This window comes from Ambystoma mexicanum, chromosome 12, assembly GCF_040938575.1.
Source record: "Ambystoma mexicanum isolate Mex_15411 chromosome 12, UKY_AmexF1_1, whole genome shotgun sequence".
NCBI lineage: Eukaryota > Metazoa > Chordata > Amphibia > Caudata > Ambystomatidae > Ambystoma > Ambystoma mexicanum.
This window is the reverse complement of record NC_090936.1, coordinates 1,101,672,825-1,101,683,235: the sequence shown is the minus strand read 5'-3', so window position 1 is coordinate 1,101,683,235 and position 10,411 is coordinate 1,101,672,825.

Sequence of the window (10,411 nt, the reverse complement as noted above, 5' to 3'; positions counted from 1 at the left end):
GAATCTTTCATTTGCTGTCCATTTTTGCACCTTAGTGTTATAGCAACCTGCTTAGTGAATGCAGGAATGGTAATATCCTTCTTCACCTGTAATTCCATTGCATATGGGACCAGTTGTGCGCAATGATAAGCCTTTCTCTTGTCTTCAAATTCAGGTGCGGGACCATATTTTTTGATTAAGAAAATCTAACACCATACACATTCTGTGCATGATATCATTGCCCATGTAAAAATTATTTTCTGTTGCACTCACTATCCACACATTGTGGTAAATGTTTTTTTGTCCAATATTAATCCTTAGCATGCATCTTCCTGCAATTCAGTTTTCAAAGTCCGGATTGTCCAAACCAGAGACATATTGATTTCTAATTCTAAATTTTGGAATCTCCTCCCTCTCCATTATTTTCTTCAGTAATTTCTCATTAATAAAGCTCCTTTCCTGTTCATGCGCCAAAGTAGCTTTTATCATTTTAGAATGATCATTTATACCAATGTGAACCCATGGTTGCTCATCTTCCATGTGTATTTCAGCAAGAGTGGTAATGTGTTTTTCTGTGTCTGTTTTAGGAATAGTATTCTGTTTGCATTTCTTCTCTTATGAATAGAAAGCAATGTGTGTTTATCTATTTCAGTTTGCCATTTCTTCCTGAGATCCAAATAAATCTGCACAGATTGTTTTTCTTTTTCACTTTGCATTTTATCCTGACACATCAAAATGACAGTGACGCTAGGTACACAGCTATTCTGGAGGTATACCTCCACTGCATCATTAGTTTTGGCAACAGTGTGGCATTGATTTATACTGCTGTTTTGTGATTTTATTTTCTTATGTCTCAACGGTTTTTTGGTTAAGAACCACAGTACTCCTTTTACCCCATCTATGAGACGAGACAATCTTTTCAGGCAATCTGTTCCCACCAGAAATCGAATTTCACAAATAGATGTGATCAATACTTCCTGTTTCATTCTATGTTTTCCTATCTTTATGTCAACCTCAATGACACCCACAATAGGCACCTCCTCACCATTAAAGTTATGCACTGGGCCTTCACTCTGCCTCACTGTGATCTGGTTCTGTGGAGATCTCCCTTCATTGATACTTTTGACCAATTCTTTGGATATAATTGTGGCCTGTGCACCGGTGTCAATCGTTGCAAATGTATTGCATTTCTCTTCCACACTGATGGGAGCATAGTACCTGTCTTCAACTTCCTCTAATACACATAAAAAGTGTGAATTCTTTCTGATTTCAGAACTCACCTTTCTGAGACCTTTTTCACTTTTGGCTAAGCACATTGGTAAATGACAGGACATTTGTACCTCAGAAACCAACCGGTCATTGCCTTCTGCCTCCTCTTTTGATGACTGTTTTTGTGCCGTACAGAGCTTTCCTATTTGTTCAGCCAACATTTAACACATCTTTAAATTCCATAAATATATATATATAGTATATATAGCATTTTACTAAATATGATGGTATTTTATGGTGTTTTGTTGCAAATGAAGTGGCATTTCTTTTTTGTTGTCAGCAGTAATATGGCACACACATATAGTTATTTTTGTGTTGCCAGTATAACATGTGAATATGTTGTTGGTGGCATGCAAGGTACAAAATTCACAACACAGCAAAAGCCCAATGTGAAACAGCAGAAAATGAAGTGTACCATTTTTATTTCTTTTGATACCTCATACATAGAAGACTACATTATTTATATAACTGACTAACTTAATTAACATTTACTAAACACTAATTCTAACTTCCCTAACATTATAATGTAGTCTCATGTGCAAAATGAGGTGAGAATACATATTTTGGTAGTACTGCCATAATTCGTTTTTTAACGTACACTGGTATATTATTTTTCTCTCTTTCTGTGTTTAGTTTGCAGAAAGCAGAAAACATTCACGGCAGGAAATAAAATTGAAACAGTTGCTCCGTGAACAATGATCCCATTGTTATAGAAGTTTTGGGTGGTTCTGAAAACATGCTCTTAACCTGATTGGAGGAAAGTGTCTGCAGATATATCACGTAGACAAAGTAGGAAGGTTCTGAGTTCTGCTAATGGCAAAACGTACAGAGAGGGTTAGTTTGTGCTGACTGGGCTGTGAAGAAAGAAGTTCAAGGTGTCACAGAGCGCTGGCTTCAGAGTTTCTCGCCGTGCTTCCCAGACACACAAGATTACAGGAGCAGTTTGTGCTGACTGGGCCTGTCTTTGCGAGGCGAGTGAAACAACATAGTGTGGTGGAACTTCAAAAGAATACTTTTGGTAAGGAGATAAGTTTAAGTGAGGTCACTGTGTACGGTCGCATGGATGACTGAATTATAGTACAGTGTAGACAAGATGGGAAATCCCCTGTATTTTTATTTCGTCATGTTCAGAATGTGGAAGAATTACCTCATGTTTTAAAAGGCTTGCTTGTTCTGTATTCTCTTTCTTTTGTTTTCCAGATGATGATCCAATGTTATTATGGTAAGAACTAATAATTGTGAATTGTATTTGTATATAATACAATGAGAATATATAAAAACAAATGGTTTAATGTCATCTTTGCACCTGCGAATTTATTCATATACCTATAAAGTATACAGTACAGGGGAGGTCCATTTCTCTTCAGTAGTGCATTTGTCCATTTGCGCCTGCAGGTAAAAATAACAACCCAGAATAAGATGATAATATTCAGTGATAAAGCAGGTTTGTGTATGTGTGTGTGTGTGTGTGTGTGTGCCTTCCTTACATGTTGTTTGGAAAGAATATGATATAATATATAGATTGCTGGATGTAGATAAACCAGTGATACCAGGAGCACATAGATCGCTGGATGTAGATAAGCCAGTGATACCGGCCACAACCTATAGGTGGTGCTCTATATAAAACTGTTGGGTTTCCATCACATGCATAGGTCCAAGGCTCTCTATAGACCACTGTGAGGTACACTAATAGAAAGGAAGGTTTTGTTTTATGATGGGGTTATAATATAAGGAAGAAAACTATGCTCACCACTAAATACTGCAAACAATATATTACTAGATTCCCCAATATAATATAACAAGGTATGGTCACTAAAATAATATGAAGCCAAACCCAATCTAAATGCAAGGCTAATTTACCATCAAACTACTGCTCATATTTTGGCGATAAGAAATTACCGCGAAACCCCAAATTTACCCCAATAAGACAGAATATCCTACAGGGAGGGGCAGAACACATGCTGCAGACATATTGTCAGCCCCATACCCCCCTCTCCCTCAGCTACAAAGAGACAGGCAGGATGAGGGCCCCACAAGGTGCCAAAGTGCTTTAGCATGTGCCACACCCACACAAGAGAGCAGGAAAGCAGTAAGTAATAGCAGGTGACAGACAATGGTCACCATGAGGTGCTAACTGCTGTCAGAGCCAGCCAGGGGGGCAGAAAGCCACCCCCAAACACACATGCAGTGCCTAGGGGTAATCTACCAGGATATAAGTAGCTGCCTGGGCAGCAAGAAACTCAATCCTTGGTGCTCCGTATGGAGCACCACTAGTCATTTGTGTACGCAGAAGACTTTTTTCTTTTTTAAACATTGTCATGTTTCCCATTTGCACTACAATCAGCGTGTGAAACAACGTGAGCTTTGCCTTGCTCCGTTGTTTCTCCAGTGGAGTACAGGAGAGAAATTTAACTTTAAAACAGGATCGTGAGCTTTGCTGTGCTCTGTTTTCCCACATTATACACGTGGGCTAAGAAGCACTTTTTTTTACAGTATATAGTATGTTTTCTTTTACCTTACTTCCCGATGGCTTTGAGCTTTCTGAGCGTCCACTTCGTAAGCCGCAAGCCAACCCGACCTCGCTTGATCGTGCCAGACAAGGAGTATCAGCACGTCGGAGAGCCAAAAGAAGGAGAACAATAACAGATTCACCCAAGGACCAGCAAAATTAGGGAGCCGCTTGCCGAAGGCCATGGCAGCAGCCGGATGAGCCTCAGCTTAAGAAATGAAGATCATGCAGCGATGGGCGGAGCCAAATGCAGGGAAAGAAAGAGCCGGCCAGGGTTAACGTAGTAACCCGAAAGACAAAAACTGACAAGGAACGAAGCGGCGGCGAGCACGAAAACATTTTGTCAAGGTCATGAAGCATTTCAACACCTCGCCAACCAAACAAGAAAGAGGGCGCGGGGGGCATACACGATCGCAAAAGCCACGCTAGTGTAAGGGGAAAAGTTTTTCATGTGGAATAAACCACATAGAAAGCATTAATTAATAAGCAAGGGTTGTTTGAAGGCTGGTCACAACACGCAGAAACAGCATGGGGAAAATATATTTGTTAGCACACAGAGCAACGTGCAAAGCTATAGGACGAACCTAATCTATTTCTCGCATAAACAATGTGCAACACGCTGGTCTTGGAGGCAAGACCACGCAAAGCAATGTACAAAACACAGGTTTTGGAAGAAAGATCACGCAGAGCAACATGGGAAGCTATAGGATGAACCTAATCTGTTTCTCGCATAAGCAATGTACAACACGCTGGTCTTGGAGGCAAGAAAACGCAGAGCAATCAAATTTGAAGCAACAAGAAAAGCATAATACAGAAAATAAAGTAAAAAGGCCAGCCCAAAAGAAGTCAAAACTAATGAAAGGGGCTGATGAGGCGGAGCACTTACATGGCTCAGGGGCGCCTGGGAAGTGAAGCACAAATAACTTATAGCAGCACTGCGCACTCAGTGCAGAAGGCCTGAAGATTTTCATTTAACAGTGCCATGCAAAAGCATCTGGGTAGTGAATGTAGAAGGTGTTTGCGAATAAGCTACATAGAAGAAAGGTCTTGCAGAAACATCCCAGGTTACGGCAATTCTAAATGATCAGATGCAGTCTGCCTGCCAAGGAGCAGCATGCAGAAGAAAGCTGCAGCAACTCATGTGATAGAAGTCGGTGGAATAATGTCAAAAAAGAAGACTGAAAGTAGGATGGGCAAAGGCAGGATGCACGAGCAGGCTACCAGAGAGAGCGAGGGGCAAATAATGACACCCCTCTCATGGTGCAAACTGGAGAAGTTCGTTTTGGACCAATGACACAAGGAAAATGCTAAAACGACATATAGGTACAAATAACTACAGTTATTTAAGAGCATGCGAGCAAGAGTTCGAAGGGTTTTTCAGATATGACAATTTTACAACGTAAGAACAGAAAATAAAACCAAACAGCCCGCGGCAAACAGCATCGTACACAGTACAACTAGACGTCAGGCAACAGCAAGCATAACTCACATGGACTAGCAGTCAAGAGTGCAAACCGAAGGTAGGCACGGGGGAGTGAAACAAGACTAAATACATTGCCAACGAGCGATGGGCGGAAGACGACAATAAGCATTTTGCAACGCAGCGCACGCTGAGAGATAAACAGCAGTGTTATGCAACACAAGTACGAGAGAAGATATGTCAGTGACAACACTGCACACGCAGGGTAAGAGTCGACAGCACAGAGAGGAAAGCAGCGGAAGGAAGCTGAAGAATAAACCAAAGGAGGTTGTCGATTAACAAGAGCAGCAAACTCAAAGCCAATCCGATCCTGCCAGACATAGTCCTACATTGGCAGGTGGAAGGCGGTACAAGAAGGTAGACTGCAACGATGGTGAACTCAAGTTTCGACCAAAAGCATAACAGAAGGCTGCTACACCACCCGCAACAAGAACACTGCACGGTGTGGTTTTTGCTTCCGTTTAAGGAGAACCCGATAGAAGGGGGACCCAGTTCACACATCACTCCATAAGGAGTGCAACAAAAATAGGCCAGGTACACAGAGGTACAACATCGCAGAAGCACCAAACAAGGCGGCAGCAATCCGGTAAAGGAGCACGGAAACCAGCACGACACCCGGCAGCCAGAAGGCAGTAACGAGCCAAGAGGGTAAGTAGAGAAGGTGCCAAGCACCAAGGTCAAGGGAAGCAAGAAAACACCCAGGTCGGCACAAATGGCACCCAAGGTGCGAAATGCCATCGGCACCATCGGCCGGGGGCTAGACAAGCCCGCACACAGGCAGACAAAATCCAGGGCTAGTCCATGGACATTTTAAAGAGCTGCCCAATCAGCAAGAAAGTACATTCAGTTTCCGACTTCTAACGGAGCACCAAACAAAGTATCTGCATACAAGATAAACTAAGTGGGCTAATGACCAGCACAATAAGGTGCCGTTTGCCCGCTGGCACCGACCGGCTGCGGGGCAATAGAAAGCCCCCTTAAATGTATAGGTGTAGTCCAGGGTGAAAGTACGGGCAAAGGGAGCCACAGGGGAAAAGGGGAAGCAAGTCAAAGTCAACAAGACTCGACAAGAAGCACTGCAAAGAGGTGGGCGAACTGGCCCTGGGCTAGTAAAAAGAGGCCAAAAGATAGCATAATAGCACAGACTAAAGAATAGTACCGGAAGCTGTTCAGATAACACAGCGAGGCACAGATTCGAGCCAGGCAAGACCAAACTCAACCCCACACTCCTGGTTAATAATAAACAGCGCCCAGATACCGGGATATTTTTTCATAAACACGAGATAAAAAACAAATGATTATGGGTTTAAGGGCAGACTTACCCAGATGACAAAAAGTAACAAACATGCACAACCCAGCAGCTTAAGAAAGCAGCTCAAGGGGAGCCGGTCACATCGCACACAAACCACCGTGTCTGGGTCTAAACAGGATATCGAGTCACTTACCACCAGGCAGCCAAATAGGGCAGCGGCAGAGATAGGTTCTAACAACATAGCCGCTATGTTATGTTATGTTATTTTATTTGGCATTTATATAGCGCTCCATATATCATTGGTATGACCTCAAAGCGCTTGTAGGTTGAACGCCCTCGGGGACAGCAGTCCAGGTCCGTTGAGAGAGTAGGGTGTTGAAAGGTGCTTGGGTGCACTAGTTAAGTGTGCAGCTGATGTATTGGTAGCTGCATCCTAGCATTAGGTGTGGTGGTATTGATATTGGTTCAATGTGTGCATTCTGGTGGGTGGACACCAAGACTGGGTCTGGCTGCGTTAGGCCGGTGAGATGCTTATGTGTGCAGCTAGGCCGGTTTGTTGTGGGATATAGCTGCGTTGTATTAGAATGATGAGGTATTCATAGGATAGTGTTCGTATGTGAGCAGCTAGGCCGAATTATTAGAGGGTTATAGCTTCACTCTAGTTGTGTGATGGTGTAGAGTAGAGAGTAAGCATAGTGATATGAAATGATAGTTCATCTATACAGCCCCCATACACAATGCGCTTCAAAGCGCCAAACGACAAGGGAGGGAACAGGGGAAACACAAGGAAACACAAATACCATGTCTACAGGCTAATATTCCCTCTTCAATCTAAATTTGGCACTTGCAGACATTGACAGTCTTGTTTGGATGTGGTGCAGGCTAGTGTTTACAGTTATATCAGGTGAGGCTGTCGCTTACATTCATGGTTCTATCTGGTTCCGGTGCAGGCTAATGTTCACAGTTCTATCTGAAAGGTGGTATTGTTAACATTCACAATTCTATCTAAATATGGAATTTGCTAACATTCACAAATCTTTCTAAATGTTGAACTTGTTAACATACACAAAACTATCTAAATGTGGTACTTACTAACATTCACAAATCTATCTAGATGCGACGCAAGCCAACATTCCCAATCCTGTCTAGATGCAACGTAAGCTAATGTTCACAATTCTTTCTAAATGTGGTACTTGTCAACATTCACAATTCTATCTAAATGTGTAACTTGCTAACATTCACAACAATATCTAAATGTGGTACTTGCCAACATTCACAATTCTATCTAAATGTGGAACTTGCTCACATTCAAAACACTATCTAAATGCGGTATTTGCTAACAATCACGAATCTATCTAAATGTGGAACTTGTCAAGGAGTTCCCCCCTTCTCACCCGAGTCCGATCTTTGCTGGATTTCTTGGTCGATGCCGTCTTGCAGACGGATCGGGTCTTGAATAAGGCTGCACGAGTCTCTTCCGACTCCAGCGTGCGTTCAAAGTTCCGGGATGGAACAATCCAGGAATCCGGGGAATTAAGAGAGTGCGCTACTCAGCACACGAGTCCAGGAAGCAAGAAAGAAGGGAAAGGGTCTAGGAATGGGGTTGGTTGGGATAGAACCAAGGATAACAATACCGTGAGCTACGGAGCACACGTCTGGTCGCTACTTCGCAATAGCATTAAGACACGGGGAGCCGCGGGGGGCGTGGTCTATAAATAGAACACGCTACGTCCAAAGTGTAGAGCGAGGCAGGTGTTTCACGCTGGACGGCCATGTTGGGAGTACCAGGGAGTGCAAGCCCCGTTGAGACAAAGACCAGGAAGTCCAAAAGGGGCGCGTTCTGTAGGTCATGACAGAACTTGCTAACATTCACAAATCTATCTAGATGCGATGAAAGCTAATGGTTAATGGTGTGTTACCCGTGTATAGCGCTGGTGGCTGCGCCTAGATTTGAGAGTCCTATATATAGTGGGAGGAGGCCTACGTTTCCTAGTGCAGCAGGTTACAGAATATAATACAGTAGGCTTACTATTATAGCAGACACAGCAGGTTTGATATACCTATACGGGTGAGTAGATTTATAATGGGTGATTGCTAGTGTTGGATGTTCACTAAGAGAGTTATGCAGGTGAATACTGGACTGTCAAGCTATGTTCTATGGTAAGGTAATGTAGAGTGGCAGGGCTTTCTGAAATAGAGTGATTGCTCTACTCCCCACCCATGCCACACTTACTTTGGAAGTTGCTGCTCATTGACGGCTGGCTTCACTGGCTTCCCTTGCTGACACCTGCAGACAAAATCTGGTGCCGCCTCTGTGGGAGCCACCCTTTGCCTTGGGTCCCTTAGCCACAGGGGCTGCACAGGCAGAGGGCTGCCCTGGGAAGGTCAGTTATGACCACATGGACGTACCAATCAGGGGAGGTGGGCGGGAGGGACTTGGAGAAGCTAGACACAAACAAAGGACTGCAGTCCAGGCACTGTGCACTCTGCATGCAGGCCACCACAGAAAAACAGGCTCAGAAGCTACAAAAACACAAGAGAAACCATTCAAAATAGTGCCAATTGGACAGAAAAAGATTGAAAAAACACTCAAATTCCTCCACTACAGTACATGAGACAGGCCAAAAACGGATTACAATCAGTGTACAACTACTCAGTGAGCATCAACCAGTCCCTAAAGCTGCTACCCAAAATGAAAGGAAACAGCGTTAGAGCTGAAAAGGTGGGAAAGATAAATGGGGTAAAGGAATACTATAAAGAGTACACTGAAATTAAAAGGGACACACACACAGCTATATATGGTGAGGAAAAAATAAAAGAGGTAGCAATTACAATTAACCCCACTCCCACCGGGAACATTACACAAATGTTTCCCCCAAAAATCTGTGGTCAAGAGAGGCGAGAATGGGAATGCCAAACAAACCTGCAGACTGCAAATAAAAGCTGGACAACAGCAGATGTGGATAGGAATTTGTCCCAACTCCAATGCTGACAGGCATAAGCGGGGCGCTGAAGATGACACAGGGTTTGCACATTAGGGTAGAAAAGAACCCCATAACCAAACACACTTCGGTGTATGGGGATAGGGGGAATATTTTGGTGGCAACACGGTTGCCTGAAAACACATAATGATGGGGCATAACATAAGCACGACCCCCGAACCCACACTCAGAAACCATGCATGGGCATTTAGGGGCATGATAACAGAACGGTAAGTAGACAAATAAGGATTTAGAGGCAACTACCATGATAACTACCATAAAGGGAAAAATTAGTAAAGAGAACGCAGGCAGACGATTACGAGTCAGATAATGGTAGCTAGAAGTTTAGCACAAGAGGGTCCAGCAGAAGCCTGCAAGACACTGATAAAAATTGACGGAGAGCTTTAGGAAATACCAGGCAAGAGGGAAAATTAGTAAAGAGACAACTCACAGACAATCGGACAGTCGGATAAAGGTACATAGAAGTTTAGTAGAATAAGGGCAGCAATGGTCTGCAAGAGACAGTCAAATACCGGCGGAGGTATTTTAAGAAATAGGTATGGCAACAACAGGCCAATGCCGAACAGCCGGGGTCAAGGGGCTACAAGTAGCACAGAACCTGAAAGCAGGTTTAAGGTGACGAGGGGCCCGCTGAGGAGACATTGGCAAAGACCACCCAGCACAATATAACAAGTGGCTGAAAACAGTACTACTAAAAGCCAAGTTAGTATTTGGGGGCTCGCCAAGAAAACATTGGCAAACAGCACCTAACGCAATACATTAAGTTGCTGAAAACGGTACTACAAAAATTAATAGAAGATACAGGGCTATCTCACATTGAAAACAGTATAAAGTCAAACCCAAACCACTGTGCACGTCTAATGGGTGCACGGAAAGGGTCCAGGAAAATTGTAGGCCCGGCAGAAGGGCGAGAGGGCCAT